Genomic DNA, 9,617 nt, shown 5'->3' with positions numbered 1-9,617 from the left:
TCACCCTCAAATGAAAAGACACCAGAAAGGCAAGATAGCCCTGTCTCGAGGCAGGTTCCCATGGTTTGGGGGGAATGGCAGGTGTCAATCTGCAGCAGCAGCTGCAACCTTCCGCAAAGCAGAAACTGCAGTTCACACTCTCCGCTCTTTCTCCCGCCCTACTCCGCCACCTCACAACTCCACACAATCCTTAAAAACACACAGACCTCCTCCTCCAACCTCGCATCCTCTTGCACACCCTGCACCGCACGCACCCTGGGATGCCTGCTGCCACAGTAACGCTCAACCCACTCGGCGGCCCCACCCACTGCCGTCCCGCCCACGCCCCAGGCGCCAATGGTTGAGGCCCGCAGCTCCCAAGGGGCTCCTTGATAGGGCAGCGGGGCCTGTCACTCTCGGGGCGCACCCCGCCCCCTCCTCGCTCCCCTCCGGAGCTGGAGGGGCCGAGCATCAGCAAGAGTAGCAGCGAGCAGCCGCGGTGGTGGCGGCGGCGCGTCGTTGCAGTTGCGCCATCTGTCAGGAGCGGAGCCGGCGAGGAGGGGGCTGCCGCGGGCGAGGAGGAGGGGTCGCCGCGAGCCGAAGGCCTTCGAGACCCGCCCGCCGGCCGGCGGCGAGAGTAGAGGCGAGGTTGCCCTGCGAGCGGCGCGTCCTCTCCCGCCCGGGCGCGCCGCGCTTCTCCCGGCGCACCGAGGACCGCCCGGGCGCACACAAAGCCGCCGCCCGCGTCGCACCGCCCGGCGGCCGCCGCCCGCGCCAGGGAGGGATCCGGCCGCCGGGCCGGGGACACCCCGGCGCCGCCCCCTCCGTGCTCTCGGAAGGCCCACCGGCTCCTGGGCCCGCCGGGGAGCTCCCGGAGCCGCCTCGGCCGCGCCGGAGGAGGCGGGGAGAGGACCATGTGAATGGGCTCCGGAGCCTGAGCGCCGCGCAGGTAAGCAGGCGGCGGGGATGCGCCGCGGGAGGCCTCGGGGATGCTGCGGAGACGCCCGGCCGCCGGCGCCCCCGCGCACGCCGCCCCCGCCGCGGGGCCCGGCGCTGCGGTCCCTCGGCCGCCGGGGCGCCCCGCGGGGCTGCTGGGGAGTCGGCGCTCGGGGTCTTCCCGTGGCTGCACCCGAGGACACCCCTGCGGGGTGCGGCTCCGAGGCGGCGCGGGGATGGGGGCCCCATTTCCTCGCCCGCGAGCGGGCGCGGAGTGAAAATTGGAATTGGCTTGGGGTTGAGGCTGGCCCAGACTCCGCCCCCGCCCTCCTTTCGGGGCCCCCAGCGGGGACTGGGGCTGTGTGTGTTGTTTTAATGTCAGGGATGATGTAATCACTTAATAATTGATGCCCCGTGCTGCTTCCCTCCCCACCCAACCCCTGCCCCACTCCTCCACCTCTCGGCCTCCTCCCTCGGCGGCGGTCGCCTTCTCCAACCCATCCTCCTGCCTATTTCTGGCACCTCCCTTGCACTTCCCCCATCCTCTCCTTCACTCTTCCTGTGCCACCACCCACCCACCCTTCCCCTTTCCCCTGTGCTAGAGCCTTTCCTTCTCTTCCTCTGTCCCTCACCCCTCTGCTCCCTCCAGCTCCTTTCTCCTTCCTTTCCGGCTCCCTCGCTGGATTTCCTCTCTACTTCCCTAGATCCATGGCTGTTTTTGTTTGGGCTCCTCCCCTCTCTTATCTCTGCGGCCACAGGCGGAGGGGACTGGGCCAGCCGAGCTTGGGCCCAGGGAGAGATGTGCTGGGACTCACTGGGAAGATGGATAATAAAATCACCCTTCTTGCCCCTCCTTCCCCCAATAAATCACACAGACTCGCCGGGTGTGTGTGTGTGAGTGTGAGTGTGACACAAAGAGCCCTTTCAGTGCATAGAGAGGAGACACACAAAGTACCCTAGGATAGGCACGATGCTTCTTGTCTCTCCTCCCTGGGGCTTCCCTTTCTTTCCCATGAAGCAGTTGGTCTCTCTGAGTCTTTCCTGCCACATTTACCAAAAAATAAAAGAACCCCCAGATGCCGGGTGGCAGGTGTCGGCATTTTGCTGTGTTCACAGACCAGTAGTGTTGACTGGCAGCTGCAGTGTTTCTTAGATTTAAGGGGACAATTATTCCAGCAGTCTTAAGAGTTGCTTTACTTTTAAGGTAGCCTCCCTATCCCTATTCTTTCCCCTCTTCTTTTGGGAACAAGTACTAAGAGCTGGGGTAGAGTAAATTGGTGTGGGGGTCACAAGAATTTTGTTTCTGAATCAGAATTAAATTGGTATTTGATAAGGGGGAGGCAATCTGACTGGCTTCTTCTATCAAGTCTAAGAGGTCACTGTGCTGATGTCTTTTGAAATGAAATCCTGTCAGCCCAGTGATGTTGTTTTACCCTTTTATTGAAGTAAATACCTGGGGACGTGGATAAAACGGTCTAGAGTTAGCATTTGGAAGACCACTGCAGACTGTCTTTTGCCTGCTTCAAGGTAGTCTTGGGACGCCCACTTCCTTTCTCACCACCCAAGCAACTGCAATACTTTCCACCCTTTGTACTGTCTTCTTCCCCAGTCCCTGCTCCATGGTTACCCTGTGTTCAGATAAAGGGACTCGCAGACTTTTGGAGGAAGTGGTTTAACTATATGAGGCTTTGGGGCCACTTGGCTATGAACTGGGGCTGTAGAGAATCTTGACTGAAGTCTAAACCATCTGATGTTCTCTTTAAGGAGGAAATGTTAATGTAAATCTGGGGGCTTAATGTTCCGTTTTGTAAACCAGTGACTATTACACGCTTAATCGATATTGTCAAAACTTAAGTGAAACCCGTTCTTTCCTAAAAGTATGGCTCCTCAACTGTTATAAGTAACAGAACTGTAGGTTTCTTTTTCAGTAATTTTATTAGAAAAGAGTTATGATTCGTGAAACATTTACTTATGTGCTTTTTAAGAACATTAATTGTGGAGCTTTTTACATTAAAAAAAGCAATAGGGTTAATGAGTGTACTGTGAAAACAAAGGGTCGTTTGTTTGATGCCGGACCCAGGAAGGAAAGCCAGAGGACATAAACTCGCACTCTGTTGACCAAGTTTGAGAGACTTAATGATAAGGTTGAATGTGAGCAAATGCACACTCTGCTTTCTCCTGGGTCTGCAATCTCTAACCCCATCTGACTTCCTTGAAGTCCTTTTTAACCTTTGGCGCCCAGCTCAAATGTCATCTCCTCTGTGAAGCCGTTTCCATCTTCTCCTTTCCAAACAAATCATCATATTTTGGTTTCAAACTTTGGCAGCAGTTATTACGTTTGGCATGAGTCTATTTCCACCATTAGTTGGTCAGCACATTGATAAAAGGAACCTTATCTTATTTATCTTGTTTCCTACCAAGTTTTATCTTAGTGGGTACTCTGTTTCATTTAACAATCAACAAATGTGAGTTAGGTCTTTGGTATGTGTTCAACACCTGTATCAATTAGGCTAATGTTAGCAGTTGTAACAAATAGGCCTGCAAATATATAATGGCTCAAAAGCAATAGATGTTTATTCTTGCTCATTTAATAGTCTAAAGTTCATGTTTCTGATCTGTAGGTGGCTTTCCGCCATGCAGTGATTCTGGGTCCCACACCCCTATCTTTTAGCTCCGCCATCCCATAGCTTACCATTGGAACCTGTTTCAGCTTACAGAAGGGGCAACAGAGAGAGTAGACGGGGCACACCCACTTTTGAAATACCTTAGCCTGGAAGTGACACCATCACTTCCTCTCACAGTCTTTACTTGAGGGCTAGTTATATGGCCACATTTGATTGCAAGGGAGCCTGGGAAATGTAGTTTAGCCATGTGCTCAGAAAAAAGATACAGAGTAAATACTTTTATTGAACAGCTTTGCCAAACACTGCCACTTACCAAGGCACATTCACTGCCCTTAAGAAACTTACAGGCTAATGGGAATTAAATAGAAATCTAGAATGGACACCCGTCATTGCTTTTCTTTTGATTTTATAAGTTTAGATCTTTTCATCCTAAGCATGTTTCAAAAATCTTACTTGTTGTCGTGTTTCAAATGTTGCCAATTCCTACTCAGTAATCCCATGTAATACAATCATCTGATGCTTCCTGTGTTGACTTTGATGTGGTTCTTTTACCCTAGAAGCACCTTTCTTGGCTTAATTTTTCATCTGGTCATTCTGTAGACTCCCAAAGTTGCTAGGAGAGTCCTTAGAAATCACATTCCTTCTGGATGTTGTGGCTCACGCCTGTAGTCCCAGCACTTTGGGAGGCTGAGGTGGGTGGATCACTTTAGCCCAAGAGTTTGTGACCAGCCTGGCCAACATAGTGAGACCTTGTCTCCACGAAAAATCTTTTAAAAATTAGCCAGGCATGGTGGCATCCATCTGTGGTCCCAGCTACTCAGGAGAATGAGGTGGGAGGATCACTTGAGCCTAGGAGGTAGAGACTGCAGTGAGCTGAGGTCATACCACTGTACCCTATTTCAAAAAGAAAAAAAGAAATCACAGTCCTACTCCCTCTTAATCGGAAGAGGAAATTAATCAGCCTGAGAGGTGAAACTGCTTGCCCCAAGGCCTTGCAGCTTCTTAACGGAAGGGCAGGAGGCTCAGCCAGCCAGCTCTTCAGGCCCACGTGGGTCTCCTCTGTCACTCAGCTGCCCTCTTTGTCTGTGAGTCTTGCATATTCCACAGAGGTTAAGTGACCTTCCAAATCTCCAGGAGCAGCGTTCTAGTGTTCTGGGTAGTCCCTGTTCTCCACAGGCTTCCAAATTGTTGGAGCAATTCCATTCATACCAGCCATCATAATTGTTAATGTACTTTTTTTTTGCAGTGAATACTTCATTATATTCATCTGTTCTGCAGACATTAGCCTAGTATGTTACTTTGTGCAAGGCACTGGGGAGATGCGGTCCTGGAAATGAATACTTCTGCTGTCCTTGCTTTTCAGAAGTTCATGGTCTACTAGAAGAGATAAAAATAATTAATAATTGCTAACATTTATTGAACATTTACTATGTGCCAAGCACTGTTTAAGCTCCAATCTTAACAATAATAATATGCAGTGGTTTCACTTATAATCTCCATTTTACAGATGGGAAATTGAAGCAAGCTTTAGTAGCTTGTTAAGTAACTAATTCAAGATCATACAGCCACTAAGTGGTAGAATCAGGATTCAGGTCCAATTAGTTTGGTTCCAAAGCCTTTGCCCTTAGCCACTAGGTAATATTCAAAATACTACATGTTATGATGGTATTAAAATACGTTATGTGCCATAAAGGAGGGTGACTGAAATGCTTTAGAAATTAAGACTTTTGGTTGATGGGAAATAAAATTTTATAACCAAATAGAAATAAAATATTCATCCCTGTCCTCCTTTCATTCAGACTCTCATGTGCTACTTACCTGGGAAATACAAAATTAAATTAAAAAATGGTAAAGCAAGGCATGTCGATACGGGAAATAATTTTACTCTGTGTGATTCTTTATTTAAAGCTGGGTCTTTCTGTGGTACACAATTAGGTCTGTATAAGTTTATGAATTGTCTACATGCTTACTCATTTAACAGCATTCATTCATTGCATATTCTATTTGCCAGACAATGAATTCGATGGTTCAAGGCAAAAGAGATGTGATCCTGTCCCCAAGGAATTTACCTGCTAGTTTTGCAGAGCTATAAAAGAGTCTTAGAGCAATGTTACAAATGCTGTGATTTTAGGGGTCCATGTAGGATACCAGAGAGCATACAGAATGGAGCATGAAACTGGAAAAGAGGTGCGCAAGTGGGATAGCCAAGCAGAGAAGGCTGGAGGAGGAGGGGTCTGAAGGCGAGATGAGTAGAGATGGCTCGGTGAGTGTTGTGGGAAGCCTCCTGTCCCAGAAAGAACAGCCTAGAGGACGAATGCACAGACCTTTTGGGGGAACTGCGGTTAGTTCAGGGCTGTTTGGAGTGGTACAGAGATGGACAAAGTGAAATGACAGAGCTGAAGGAGAAACTGAGAAGATTCTTGTAAGTACTTTATCCTGAGTGCCACTTAAGAGTTGTAAGTGGAGATGTGGCTTTGATGTGATTGTATTTTTATAAAGATCTGGCCACAGTATGGGCCTTTGACGAAGGGCTGGCAGAACTAGTGCAGGGAGGACAGTTATGGAAACTTCAATGAGTAGTAGATGAGGGTCTGAATGGAAGGAAAGGAGGTGCAGATGGAGCAAAAAAGACAGAATGAGAGAGCAGGAGACAGGGCATGGGGGTAGATAGAAAAGAATTTCTCTGGGAAATTAGGTGGAGACAAGCAGTCCAATAAGGAAAGCAGCGGCAGGTATCTAAGTGATGACTTTATCGTAAACACTTTAGACTTCCAGGTGTAGTAGCTCATAGGCAGGTAAATAGAGAGGTCTGGAGTGAGGGACAGGACTAGGTCTTTTTTTTTTTTTTTCTGAGACAGAATTTCACTCTCGTTGCCCAGGCTGGAGTGCAATGGCATGATCTTAGCTCACTGCAACCTCCGTGTCCTGAGTTCAACCGATTCTCCTGCCTCAGCCTCCTGAGTAGCTGGGATTACAGGCGCCCGCCACTACACCCAGCTAATTATTGGGGTTTTGCCACGTTGGCCAGGCTGGTCTCGAACTCCTGACCGCAGGGGATCTACCTGCTGCAGCTTCCCAAGGTGCTGAGATAACAGGCATGAGCCACTGCGCCCAGCCAGGACTAGGTCTTGAATATAAATTTGTTAGCAAATTACAAAATACTTGAAGCCGTGGATGTGGGTGAGGTCACCCAGGGAGAGTGTGTGGAGTAGAAAGAGCAGAAAGGGCGGAGAGCGAGCCCAGGAATAGAGGAGAAATCAGGCCCAGAATGGGAGAAGAGCCTGCAGAGTACTAGACCAGCCTCAGAGTTGAGCAACGTAAAGAACAAAATGTGCAGTTGGATTTAGCCCTGAAGATATCTGAACCTGCCCAAAGCAGCATCAGGAGAATTAGATGAGGAGAAGGCTAAAAATCTGTTGCTCCCCAACCAGGGTAAAAACACATATCAAAGCCTGCAGAACATACAACCATGAAGGACTCACAGTTTTTCATGGGCACGGGCCATGGAATTGTAGAGATCGTGTAGTCAACATGTTCATTTTACTTGTGAGGAAAAATGAAGTTAGATGAAGAGGTTAGAGCAACTGGTCCAAGATGGCAAAGTCACCAGGTTTCACACCTTTCAGCCCAGGAGTATGGTGTGGTTAAGAGTATGGGGTTGGGGCCAGGCACGGGGGCTCACATCTATAATCCCAGCACTTTGGGAAGCCTAGGCAGGTAGATCACCTGAGGTCAGGAGTTTGAGACCAACATGGCAAAACCTTGTCTCTACTAAAAATACAAAAACTAGCTGGGCGTGGTGGCACAGGCCTGTAATCCCAGCTACTTGGGAGCCTGAGGCAGTAGAATCACTTGAGCCTGGGAGGCAGAGGTTGCAATGAGCCGAGATTGTGCCACTGCACTCCAGTCTGGGTGACAGAGGGAGACTCTGTCTCAAAAAAAAAAACAAACATGAGGTTGGGGTAGGGTCCCGGTTTGACCCCCTTCAGCTGTGTGAGCTGGACGAAGTTTCCTGGTCTCTCTGTGCCTCCTTTTCTTCATCTTTAAATGGCGATAGTAGTTCCTGCCTCAAAGGGTTGCTGTGAGGATTCAGTGAGTTAATACACGTCAAATATTCTGAACAGTGTCCTACACACAGGAAAAGCTATTTGCTGCTGTTAATCCATATGTATGTGTGTATGGGTATATACACACATATGACATACCTGCTTTAGGCACCTCACCGTTCTTTTCATATAAGTGTGGGTGACCATGTAATTCCCATAGTCTTATAGTCATTATTCAACAGATTCTTGATTTCAGATTGCCAAGTGCATATAAGGAAACTTTGAATATTTTAGAGAGATTTGGGTGATTGTCAGTTCTGGATCAAAAATTGCTAGAAAAGGTAGGAAAGTTACTTATATGGGATGATTGAAAACAGCATTTTTAGTAAGAAATGCAGCACCTTCATTCTTGAGAATGGAAAACATGAAAGCATTCTGAAGTTAGCCCTGTAAAAGGGTTTCTTTTAGTCAGATAACCAGAATTTTACCCTGTTTACAATGGAAATCCCTTGAGTTTGACTTCAGAATGTGATCGTGACTTTCTAAAGGCAGAATGAACTATAGAGTAAGAAAAAACTAATGGGTTATGACTTTCCCACATTTGGCTCCTATGAAAAGAGTGTTTTGTGTTATTTCGAGGACTGTAATAATTGTTTTAGTGTTTCTAGTTGAGCAAATCTAATTTTTAGCTCCTAAAACACATGAGAAGCCCGAATGGTATTATCCAAATGGACTTGGGTGACATGCAGTATAGACAGCTTAGGAGTAAGTGACACTCTGGACTTGATTAGGACGCAGTAATCCTGGAAGAATATAAATTGAACTGGATTTATGGTCTAATAAAAACGTGGGAGGAAAAGATAATGCTTACTGACTCATGAAACTTTAACAATGTTTGTAAGACTCTGAGTTGTCGTAATATTTGGATAAGAGTGCTTTCCTGTTTGTCTCAGCCTGCTTCCAGAACAGCCTGCTTTGCACCTCCCTCTGGAAGTGAAGCCTGACTTGGGTCTCCTTCTTGGGTATGCTTAGGAAGCAGAGATCATGACATACTCTGCCCTTGTAAACCCATGACCTCCAGCAGCACTTGGTTGGTTTGGGCAAATATGTACTGAGTACCTATTAACTGTAAGAGTTTGGGGGAGAAAAAAGTACCATGCGAAAGTCCTAGTCCATTGCTTATTTGCCTTCAGAAAGCTTTTTTAGAGGACTACTTGTTTCTGGCCTTGTATTCTCCTTTCTGTGATACTGTACAAAAGTAGAGAGCATACCACAGCTACCTACTCCTCCCTGAATACACCATAGAAATAATAGCACGTGCCATTTTATTGAACTTGGAGGCATGTGTTAGCTGCTTACATACAGTCATGTACTTAATCATAGCAACTCTAGGAGGCATGTGTTATTATACCCATTAGTTAAATGGGGAGACTGAGGCTCAGAGAGGTAAATGGCTCATGGTCACACAGCTAATAACCAGTAAAGCCAGGTCTATGTGGCTGCTAAACTCCTTCCTGCTTTTGTTCCAGAGCTGTGGTTCCTCATTCCCTGCCTCCTTGCCTTTGCTTTGCAGTTACTTCTGTGTCCTGTGTTGCAGGACGCAGAGGCACCTTTACCCACTGTGGAAGTCTCACCCTTTCTGATGACTCTCCTCAAAACCTACCACCTCTTGGGAAGCCCTCCCGTCTCTCCTACCTCTGGTCTCCCAGAGCACGTGATTACCACCTCATCATCATCATCTCATCATAGCCTGACTTGTAAGGCAGACAGTAGGACAGTGGGGCAGACACTGGCCTTTCCCACTGACTTGTGAGCTCTTTGGAAGTCAGGGACTCTATTTTATGATTGATTTGCCAACATAACACCCAGCACAATTCTAGGAGGTACTACCATTATTGTCCCATTTAAAAGATGGAAAAACTGAGTCACAGAGGCTAAGTGATTTAGTCAGCGTCACAGAGTAAGTGACAGAGCTGGGATCTGAACCCAGCAGTCTGGCTCCAACATCTATGCTCTTCACACTAAATTTGTG

At 47.8% G+C, this 9,617-nt stretch overlaps 1 protein-coding gene across 2 annotated transcripts in view; it reads left to right on the top strand.

Moving 5' to 3' along the window:
- Positions 1-445: 445 nt before the first annotated feature.
- FYN (FYN proto-oncogene, Src family tyrosine kinase) overlaps positions 446-9,617 on the top strand; it is a 210,251-nt gene continuing 201,079 nt past the window's right edge. The window contains exon 1 of one of the 2 annotated variants that reach the window (XM_025382436.1): positions 446-928. The gene's annotated coding sequence lies outside the window, so the exon portion shown is untranslated. The remainder of the gene's footprint in view (positions 929-9,617) is intronic. The other variant, XM_025382437.1, reaches the window with a different exon arrangement.

The sequence above is a fragment of the Theropithecus gelada genome, chromosome 4 (genome assembly GCF_003255815.1).
Source record: "Theropithecus gelada isolate Dixy chromosome 4, Tgel_1.0, whole genome shotgun sequence".
Lineage (NCBI taxonomy): Eukaryota > Metazoa > Chordata > Mammalia > Primates > Cercopithecidae > Theropithecus > Theropithecus gelada.
The sequence above is the reverse complement of the archived record's forward strand: the minus strand, read 5'-3'. Positions and strand labels throughout refer to the sequence as shown.